Below are 11,564 nucleotides of genomic sequence, written 5' to 3' on the forward strand. Positions count from 1 at the left end.
GGTGACACCTGGAGGTGGGTGGAGACAATCACAAAGACAGGTGAAACAGATCATGGCGTGACACAAGAACAGCTCAAGGACAGAACTACATACATTTAAAAATGGCACACATAACCTACATGTCAATACATACACACAATATCTAGGTCAAATAGGGGAGAGGTGTTGTGCCATGAGGTGTTGCTTTATTAGTTTTTTGAAACCAGGTTTGCTGTTTATTTGAGCAATATGAGATGGAAGGGAGTTCCAATAATGGCTCAATATAATACTGTACACGTTCTTGATTTGTTCTGGATTTGGGAACTGTGAAAAGACCCCAGATAGCATGTCTGGTAGGGTAAGTGTGTGTGTCAGAGCTTTGAGTTGACAATGTCAACAATTTGGAATTTAACACATTGTTTCTGATAAAAAGAAGTGATGCTGTCAGTCTCTCCTCAACTCTGAGCCAAGAGAGACTGGAATGCATAGTATTTACATTAGCCCTCTGATGACAATGAAGAGCAAAACGTGTCGCTCTGTTTCTGGGCCATCTGAAGCATTACTAGGGCTTTCTTTGCAGCCCTTGACCACGACTGGACAATAATCAAGATAAGGCCAAACTAGAGCCTGCAGGACTTGCTTTTTGGAGTGGTGTCAAAAAAACTGAGCATATTTTTATTATGAACAGACATCTCCCCATCTTTACAACCATTGAATCTATATGTTTTGACCATGACAGTTTACAGCCACAGCATTCATTTTCAGATTCAGCTAAGGTCTAGAGCTTAGGGAATTATGTACAAATACAATGCTTTTATTTTGTAACTTTTTTTAATAGGGTAGATCAGATTGTGGGTTCTATCAATGTAATTGTTTGCATCATTTACAATCCACCATATCTTTTTTCTTATTTTTCCCTAACCCCTACCTCGCCTCCCCTAATTGGAGTGAACTAATGGACAACAATACGTAGGCTTCTACTTCCAGCTTATACTGTACATACTATAGTGTATACAGTGCATTCGCGAAGTATTCAGACCGAAGTATTCAGACCCCTGACTTTTTCCACATTTTGTTACGTTACAGCCTTATTCTAAAATTTATTAAATAGTTTTTTCCTTATCAATCTACACACAATACCCCATATGGACAAAGCAAAAACGGTTTGACATTTTTGCTTATTTAAAACAAATAAACTTAAATATCACATTTACATAAGTATTCAGACCCTTTACTCAGTACTTTGTTGAAGCACCTTTGGCAGCGATTACAGCATCGAGTGTTCTTGGGTATGACACTACAAGCTTGGCACACCTGTATTTGGGGAGTTTCTCCCATTCTTCTCTGCAGATCCTCTCAAGCTCTGTCAGATTGTATGGGGAGCGTCGCTGCACAGGCATATTGAGGTCTTTCCAGAGATGTTCTATCGGGTTCAAGTCCGGGCTCTGGCTGGGCCACTCAAGGACATTCATAGACTTGTCCCGAAGTCACTCATGCGTTGTCTTGGCTGTGTGCTTAGGGTCGTTGTCCTGTTGGAAGGTGAACATTTTCCCCAGTCTGAGGTTCCGAGTGTTCTGGAGCAGATTTTCATCAAGGACCTCTCTGTACTTAACTCTGTTAATCTTTTCCTCGATCCTGACTAGTCTTCCAGTTCCTGACGCTGAAAAACATCCCCACAGCACGCTGCTGCCACCACCATGTTTCACAGTAGAGATGGTACCATGTTTCCTCCAGATGTGACGCTTGGCATTCAGGCCAACCAATCTTGGTTTCATCATACCAGAGAATCTTGTTTCTCATGGTCTGAGAGTCTTTCGGTGCCTTTTGACAAAACTGCAAGCAGGTTGTTATGCCTTTTACTGAGGATTGGCTTCCGTCTGGCCACTTTACCATAAAGGCCTGATTGGTGGAGTGCTGCAGATATGGTTGTCTTTCTGGAAGGTTCTCCCATCTCCACAGAGGAACTCTAGAGCTCTGTCAGAGTGACCATCAGGTTCTTGGTCACCTCTCTGACCAAGGCCCTTCTCCCCCAATTGCGCAGTTTGGCCGGGTAGCCAGCTCTACGAAGAGTCTTGGTGGTTCCAAACTTCTTCCATTTAAGATTGATAGAGGCCACTGTGTTCTTGGGGACTTTCAATGCTGCAGACATATTTTGGTACCCTTCCCCAGATCTGTGCCTCTACACAAACCTGTCTCGGAGCTCTACGGACAATTCCTTCAACCTCATGGCTTGGTTTTTGCTCTGACATGCACTGTCAGCTGTGGGACCTTTTATATAGACAGGTGTGTGCCTTTCCAAATCATGTCCATTCAATTGAATTCAACACAGGTGGATTCCAATCAAGTTGTAGAAGCATCTCAAGGATGATCAATGGAAACGGGATGCACCTCAGCTCAATTTCGAGACTCATAACAAAGGGTCTGAATACTTATGTAAATAAGGTGTTTTTAATTTTTAATACATTTGCTAACATTTCTACAAACCTGTTTTCACTTTGTCATTATGGGGTATTGTGTGTAGATTGCTTAGGATTTTTTTTTATCACTTTTAGAATGAGGCTGTAAAGTAACAAAATGTGGAAAAAGTCCAGGGGCTGAATACTTTCCGATGTCACTGTATATACAGAAGTATGTGGACACCCCTTCAAATAAGTGGATTTGGCTATTTCAGCCACACCTGTTACTGACAGGTGTATAAAATAGAGCACACAGTCATGAAATCTCCATGTACATACATTGGCAATAGAATGTACTTACTGAAGAGCTCAGTGACATTCAAAGTGGCATCGTCATACAATGCCACCTTTCCAACAAGTCAGTTCGTCAAATATTTGCCAGTGCTAGAGCTTAATGCTACAGCATACAATGACATTCTAGACGATTTTGTGCTTCCAACTTTGTGGCAACAGTTTGGGGAAGGCCATTTCCTGTTTCAGCATGACAATGATCTCGTGCACAAAGCGAGGTCCATATAGAAATGGTTTGTCGAGGTCGGTGTGGAAGAACTTGACTGGCCTGCACAGAGCCCTGACCTCAACCCCATCAAACACCTTCGGGATGAATTGGAACGCCGACTGCGAGCCAGGCCTAATCGACCAACATCAGTTCCCGACCTCACTAATGCTCGTGGCTGAATGGAAGCAATTCCCCGCAGCAATGTTCCAACATTTAGTGGAAAGCTTTCCCAGAAGAGGCTGTTATAGCAGCAAAGCGGGGACCAACTCCGTATTAATGCCCATGATTTTGGAATGAGATGTTCAACGAGCAGGTGTCCACATACCTTTGGTCATGTAGTGTTGGTAGCCATGGAGCTACAAGCCCCTGACAAGTAGGTGAACGTCACTAGCTGTGTTAGCCTGGCAAGGCTGATTAATTAACACATTGGTTACCGTGGCAATTTGGCTAAAGCTTACCGTAGTGCTGGTACTTCTATATTTAGGTGCCGGTACTAGAGCTGTTACGGTGACCTTGTTACCGCCACACCAGTGGTCACGAGTCATGACGCAGTCAAATTCCACGTGACCATTTAGTCACGGTAATTAGGCTTCTCTAAGCTCTGATGCTGCTGCTGGTCATTACACATATGGAATCATGTAGTAACCAAAAAAGTGTTAAACAAATGAAAATATATTTTATGCTTTGATGACAGGTTTGCACCAGCTTCACCTGGAATGCTTTTCCAACTGTCTTGAAGGAGTTCCCACATAAAGTATGCTGAGCACCTGTTGGCTGCTTTTCCTTCACTCTGTGGGCCAACTCATCCCAAACCATCTCAATTGGGTTGAGGTTGGGAGATTGTGGAGGCCAGGTCATCTGATGCAGCACTCCATCACTCTCCTTGGTCAAATAGCCTTTACACAACCTGGAGGTGTGTTTTGGGTCATTGTCCTGTTGAAAAACAAATGATAGTCTCACTAAGCGCAATCCAGATGGGATGGCGTATTGCTGCAGAATGCTGTGGTAGCCATGCTGGTTAAGTGTGCCATGAATTCTAAATAAATCACAGTGTCACCAGCAAAGCTCCCCCACACCATCACACCTCCTCCTCCATGCGTCATGGTGGGAACCACAAATCCGGAGAACATCTGTTCACCCACTCTGCGTCTAACAAAGACACGGCGGTTGGAACCAAAAATCTCAAATTAAACTCATCAGACCAAAGGACAGATTTACACCGGTCTAATGTCCATTGCTCGTGTTTCTTGGCCCAAGCAAGTCTCTCCTTATTGGTGTCCTTTAGTAATGTTTTCTTTGCAGCAATTTTGACCACGAAGACCTGATCCATGCAGTCTCCTCTGAATAGTTGATATTGAGATGTGTTTTTTTCTTGAACTCTGTGAAGCATTTATTTGGGCTGCAATTACTGAGGCTGGTAACTCTGGGTCTTCCATTCCTGTGGTGGTCCTCATGAGAGCCAGTTTCATCATAGCGCTTGTTGGTTTTTGCGACTGCACTTGAAGAAACTTTCAAAGTTCTTGACATTTTCCAGATTGACTGGCCTTCATGTCTTAAAGTAATTGGTGTCCTTTAGTAGTGTTTTCTTTGCAGCAATTTTGACCATGAAGGCCTGATTCATGCAGTCTCCTCTGACTATCGTTTCTCTTTGCTTATTTGAACTGTTCTCGTCATAATATGGACTTGGTCTTTTACCAAATAGGGCTATCTTCTGTATACTACCCTCTCTTGAGTGGCCCAGCCAGAGGCTGGACTTGAACCTGATCGAACATCTTTGGAGAGACATGAAAATAGCTGTGCAGCAACGCTCCCCATCCAATCTGTTAGAGCTGGAGAGGATCTACAGAGAAGAATGGGAGAAACTCCCCAAACTCCCCACCGCGTCATACCCAAGAAGACTCGAGGCTGTAATCGCTGCCAAAGGTACTTCAACAAAAACTACAAGACCAGACAGCGTGGAGCAGTGGCTGAGAATGGTAGGACCCTCTGAAACTCTCAACGAGTGAAGAAGGTAAAGACTGGACCAAACATTCACAGTCTGCACCTGTGTATGTGTAGTAGTTGAGGACATTTGACCCTCTCACCACCGAGTGGTACACCTGAAGTATCTAATCTAACGAACACTCCACACCGCCCTTGTTGCAGTTGTAGTCTAGGATGACGGCCGCAGTCGCACGTTCTTGTTTTTCTTTGCCAGGTAGGACACTAGAGTGGCGGTGGGTGTGAAGGCAAACCTGGAGGACAGGACCTGTCTGCCTTTGGAAACGAGCTGCGCGGGCGGGAGCTCGGCCTTGTTCTTTCTCACCGTGCCCACCATGGTGAGGTTCCTCTCGAGGAGCCGCTGTCCCAGTTCGTAGGAGGTGAAGAAATTGTCACACGTTGTCAGATCGAGGACGATGCGCATCCCCTGGTTCTTCTCGAGGCCTCCGCTGGACGCCTTGCCGGTGTACACTTGCATCTTCCAAGCGTAGCTGGACTTGGCGTCTCAGGCCACCCACGACTTGATGCCGTATTTCGCCGGCTTGCTGGGAATGTACTGACGGAAAGGACAGCGGCCTTTTGGAAAGGGGAGAAGAGATTTGCCTCGTTACTGTCTCATTGGGGCCAATGGCATTTTGTGTTACACCTCTCTATAGACATATACATACATGTACACACACACACACACACACACACACACACACACACACACACACACACACACACACAGTACCGCTGAACGGGAACAGTTGCTCGTCCACCGTCACGTCAGGCCCTGAGTTGTAGAGGGCCGGCAGCCGCGCAGCCCAATGGTCCCAGACGTCTCGTATCGCTGCGAGTTTGTCCGTGGCGAGTCTGGCGGGCCTCGACTGGCGATCGTTGAATCGCAGCAGCCTCGAGTACCTGTGAAAGACCTTGAGCGGCATGGTGGCTCGGAACACGGTCCTGCCGCTCTCGGCGTACCACAGGCTGGCCGCGGCCTCGCCTCGGGACGTGTAGACGCCCGCTAGGATCAGCAGCCCTACGTAGGCGCACAGGTCCGTGGCGTCCATGGCTCGTCAGCCGTCGCCATATTTTCTGGCCCCGTGCAGGTTTGTCATTTCCAGAATTATCCTTTCTATCGCCGGTGTGACAAACAGGCGGAAGGTGGACGCGATGTCGCGGGTCTGGGTCGCTGCATAGACCGTGGGGCCCGGAGTCTCGTCCGGCCCGGCGTGGCAGATCGCACTGTGGCAGCAGCCGTAGGCCACGGGGGACCATTCGATTTTGCCGGTTTTCGACAGCAACGTCTCCCTTTGGTCCGGAGCCGAGGAGATCTCTTCCTCGCGTTGGTCCTCGTGCTCGTGCTCTTCGGGCTCTTCCTCAGAAGAGGGAGAAGAAGCCTCGTCGACCTCGCGGCGCTCTGGGTTGTATTCCTCCCCGTCTTCGTCTTCCGAAACCTCTTCCTCCTCCTCGGAATCTGAGTAGTCTTCTTGGTCCACGCTGTACAAGATCTGTTCTAGAACCTGCGTGGCCGTGAAACGCACGGCCATGGCCGCTTCGGTCCATTGATCGGGTTCACTGAGCGGCGGGGAAGAACGCACTTGGCACGGGTGAGGCGCCGGTCACTTTGTATGTGTGTGTGTGTGTGCCGCTGACAATATTAGTATCCTCTCTATGGCCGGCCGGCCGGATTACGCGGGAGACCAAGACCTGAAAATGCACGAGGCCCGCGTGAGCGCGTGTGTGTAGCCGTGTGCAGTTGATCCACCCGAGCCACAATAACACTTGGCTGCTCTCTAGCACACAGCGGGGCATGTCTGGACCTGTGTAGTGGCAGGCTGGGTCGTTCTGACCCACGAGCACAGAGCACAGAGCGGGGAGCCACACACAACCTCGCCACACTCGCAGACTCTCTACACTCAATGGCATACGCCTCACCAGTGGCTGGCTGGGTCGCTCTGACCCACGAGCACCTAGCACAGAGCACAGAGGGGAAGCTCAGAGCCCAGAAGAGCACCGAGCGGGGAGCCCTCCACACACAAGACCTGGGTCGCCCTCCACACACAAGACCTGGGTCGGCCTGACCCGAGGATTACGGGAGGGTAATGAATAGCTGCTAAAGGTTCAACTGATAAAACATACAATAAAGCAGATAAAGGACATCCCTGTCTTACCGATCTCTCAAGAGTAAAAGAATCAGTTAAAACCCCATTGCATTTCACCCTACTTTTTGCATTTCTATATAATAATCTAATCCACCCTATTATTTTATTACCAAAGCCAAATCTTTCCAAAACCCTAAACATAAAATCATGTTCTACCCTATCAAAAGCCTTATTTGAATCTATGCTTAAAACAATACCTTCCCATCTTATCCCCATTCATTTTGTGTATCACGTCTCTAATTGTATTAATTGTGTCAGCTATATCCCTCCCAGGAAAACTATAATTCTGTGTTGGTGCAATAATATCGTGTAAAACTCTCTTCATCCTATTCGCTAACATTTTGGCTAAAATCTTGTAATCCACATTTAATAAACTAATAGGCCTATAATTTTCCAATTTCACCTTACTCCCTTTGTTTTTATATAAAATAGTTATCATCCCTGTCACCATCGATTCTGATACACAATCATTCTCCTCCATATAGTGATAAACCTCCAATAAAATAGGTGCTAAAAGACTTTCATAAATTTGATAAAACTCTGCAATGATCCCATCTACACCAGGGCTCTTATTCACCTGTAAATCCTTTATCGCATCTATAACTTAATTTACTGTAATCTTCCCATCACACATCAATTTATCCTCCACATTAATTTTCACCTCCACACTACCTAAAATCTCCTGTACACACCCCTCATCCACCTCCCCTTTCTTAAATAAGTCCTTATAAAGATCCTGCACCGTCTCTAAAATCTCTACATAATCATCTACTACTTCACCTTTACCATGTTCAATCTGTAAATAACTTTCACACACCACGTACCACCCCCTGTTCTATCCTCGTCTAAACCCACCGAGAAAATTAAACATGCATGATCACTAAAAGTTGTAAAAACATACTTAATATCTTCCATAAAATCCCTAAAACCAAATCTATTCTACTTTGTTTTAATTCCCCTAAAACCACCTGCCTTCTAGAAAATTCACGTTTATCGGGATTTTCATCTCTCCATATGTCAATAAGTTTTTCCTCAAACATCATCTTCTTTAAAACCCCCCTAGATGCATCGTTTCTAAAAATAGCTCCCCTTGTCATATCCATTCTGTCCATTTTCACATTAAAATCCCCCACCACAATGCAATTTCCCACACACCATCGTCCTACTTCAATAAATAAAACCTTACGCTCTATTTCGTTATTTGGCGCATAAACATTTATAATTCTAAAAATCATATCCATATACTCAAAATCTATAACTAAAATCCTCCCATTTTTATCATCATGTACATGTACCACTTTGTCCACCACATCCTTCCTCCTTCCAACCCCCCTAGAATTCCCCCGACCATTATTCACAAAAATAAAATCCCTCCACACTTTTTGGACTTTCAATACACAATCATTGTCCCAATGCTTCTCTTGTAGGCATAAGATATCCATATTCTTAATTTGAACTATATTTTGAAATTTATCCATTGTCCTTAAACCATTTACATTTAAGGACATAAAATTAACCATTTCAATAAAAATAAAAATTAACCTTCATTGTCCTCTACCTGTTGTCAGGTTTTCCCTTTTCCATCCCTTTTCCCATCCCCTGCCACCGCTTTCCTCTTCCTGTAGCTTCCCCTTATTCTGTCTATCTTTCCAGTGTCGTCTGTATCCGAAATCGACTCTGAATCCATCTCATCCAACCAATTCAAATTCTTCTTTCCCGTGTCTGTTGTGCTTTCTGTATCCATTTCTGTCTCCTGTATCGTTGTCAGCGTCCCACTCCCCTCCACTTCACCTCCTCCCGAGGCACCCACATGGGCCGAGCCTCCGCCCAAAACCTGTGCGTCCCCAGTGCCTCCACCCAGCCCAATCCCCCCCTCCTCTTGAAAACTCCCTCCTCTCATCTCTGAATCCATGCTGCTCCCTATTTCATCCGCCCTCTGCTCCGCCACCTCTCTCTCCTCATCTCCGCTCTTCACCACGTCTTCTTTATCATTTCCTTCTCCAAGCGGTGATACAGCTGCTTCATCGATCAGTTCTTGACTTCTCTCCATAGCCAAAACCTATCCACACTTGCACTCCTCTGTTCTTAACCTGCATCCTCCGCAAACTGCCCTATCCCTCACTCCGACACACTCTCTCTCGCATAGTGTCCCTGGTTTCCGCACTTAAAACACCTAAAAATCAGGGCAGTCTTTTAAAATATGTCCAGGTTGCATACACAAGCGACATACCCTGACCTGTTTGTCATGGATCACCCTGAAATATTCGCCACCCTCCAGTGTCTCGACCTTTCCGGAATACGGCAAAGACTGCACGGTGTCAGTGAACTTCACCTTACAGTATCTCGTTCCATCCACAATCTCCGTCCCCGGCCAAAACCTCCTTCGGATATCCGAGACGGCAGCTACACCCCAGCTACGCAGTTTTTCCAGTATAGCGCCGTCCTCGATATAAACCGGCAAGTTCATAAACGAGACTATTAGTTCGTTTGTCATCACGTCTCTCGCCATTATCTTCGTGTCCTTAATCATGAAACCATCCATTAGACGCTCTTTTCCTTTTGCCTCCCGCATCGTGACTTCATATTTTCTGTCTCCTTTTATTCTGCACCCCACCACCTCTCCGCACACATCCTTAATTGATCTTAATAATTCCATCGTCGTTATTCTGTCTTCTCCCATCAATTCCACTGCCACAGTTCATTCTTTGGCGTAATTTAAACCACCTTCAGGTCCATGTTTTTTCCGTTGTGTATTGCCTTTGTCCTTGTCCATTCCGTTAGTCTTTGCCATGTTGTCCGTCATAGTAAACCAAAAGAAGACCTCAAAACTCTCCCCCAAGCAGCAAAACTGCAAGGGTGGGAAAAACGAACCAAACTTAAACTTATTCAACTGCAAAAATCTAAATTAGACTTCGAAAACCATTGAAATATAACCAAAAGAGCTCTCAAGCAAAAATCTCTCAAGCAAACACTCACTCACCGACACCTGTCTCACTTTTCCAAACCGGAAGGGCGTATTCAGGCTGGTATGGCCGTAAGCAAGAAAACATCTCTTGGTGCACTATATAAAGTCAAAGTGAGTCTGAAACACTGTTTCCCATGTTTTCCAGTCCTCCTGGCCGTGCTGCTGCTCCAGTTTCAACTGTTCTGCCTGCGGCTATGGAACCCTGACCTGTTCACCGGACGTGCTCCCTGTCCCAGACCTGCTGTTTTCAACTCTCTAGAGACAGCAGGAGCGGTAGAGATACTCTGAATGATCGGCTATGAAAAGCCAACTGACATTTATTCCTGAGGTGCTGACCTGTTGCACCCTCGACAACCACTGTGATTATTATTATTTGACCCTGCTGGTCATCTATGAACATTTGAACATCTTGGCCATGTTCTATTATAATCTCCACCCGGCACAGCCAGACGAGTACTAGCCACCCCTCATAGCCTGGTTCCTCTCTAGGTTTCTTCCTAGATTCTGGCCTTTCTAGGGAGTTTTTCCTAGCCACCGTGCTTCTACACCTGCATTGCTTGCTGTTTGGGGTTTTAGGCTGGGTTTCTGTACAGCACTTTGAGATATCAGCTGATGTAAGAAGGGCTTAATAAATAAATTGGATTTGAAATTTGATTTGATATATGCTCCTTAAAAAAAACAATGAGGAGATGGCACGTGGGTATTGTCACGCCCTGACCATAGAGAGCCTTTTTATTCTCTATTTTGGTTAGGTCGGGGTGTGACTAGGGGGGTGTTCCTATCTAGGTGTTTTGTTTTCTATGTTAGCCTGGTATGGTTCCCAATCAGAGGCAGCTGTTTATCGTTGTCTCTGATTGGGGATAATATTTAGGCAGCCTTTTCCCACTGGGTTTTTGTGGGATCTTGTTTAAGAGTTAGTGCATGTAGCACCGCTTATGTTACGGTTCGTTGTTTGTTTCCTTTTGTTTTGGTAAGTTTCACAAAAATAAAGATGTGGAACTCAGAGCACGATGCGCCTTAGTCCGTCTCTACACACAACCGTGACAGGTATATGCTCCTAAAAACCAAGGAGAGGAGGGTTAGGTGATGGAAGATGCAGGACTTGCAGCGCGTCCAGTGTCCCAAATAGAACCAAGCTCTATATTAGCACCTGGCTAAGCAGATGCTCATTGTGGGTGCAATGATTGAATAACATATGTGTACATTTATTTTTGCAACGCTCGCACACGCGACCCGTCTGGTCTGGTCAGCATGTTACAGAGATAGACAGGACTCCAGTCATGTCATACTGCAAAACACCATTAGATGCCGGACATACCAGTTGCATAGATGGGACTAACCAAGAATTCATGTGAAATCCATTCATGAGAAAATGTAAAGAAAGGGAAAGGGGGATAGCTAGTTAGAGCACAAGTGGAAAAGCGTAGTCACTGGTGGGGACAAAAATAATGTTTGCTTCTTTCCGCCACACATTACAACAGTGGTTGTATTTTCTGTTCTGTTTGATTATCACTGGATTTGGGCTTTGTTGCCCTTGT

At 45.6% G+C, this 11,564-nt stretch overlaps 1 pseudogene; it reads right to left on the minus strand.

Moving 5' to 3' along the window:
• Window positions 1–37: 37 nt before the first annotated feature.
• On the minus strand, window positions 38–9,614 carry LOC139559671 (piggyBac transposable element-derived protein 4-like; annotated as a pseudogene).
• Between the last annotated feature and the right edge of the window lie 1,950 nt (window positions 9,615–11,564).

This window comes from Salvelinus alpinus, chromosome 30 (assembly GCF_045679555.1).
Source record: "Salvelinus alpinus chromosome 30, SLU_Salpinus.1, whole genome shotgun sequence".
Lineage (NCBI taxonomy): Eukaryota > Metazoa > Chordata > Actinopteri > Salmoniformes > Salmonidae > Salvelinus > Salvelinus alpinus.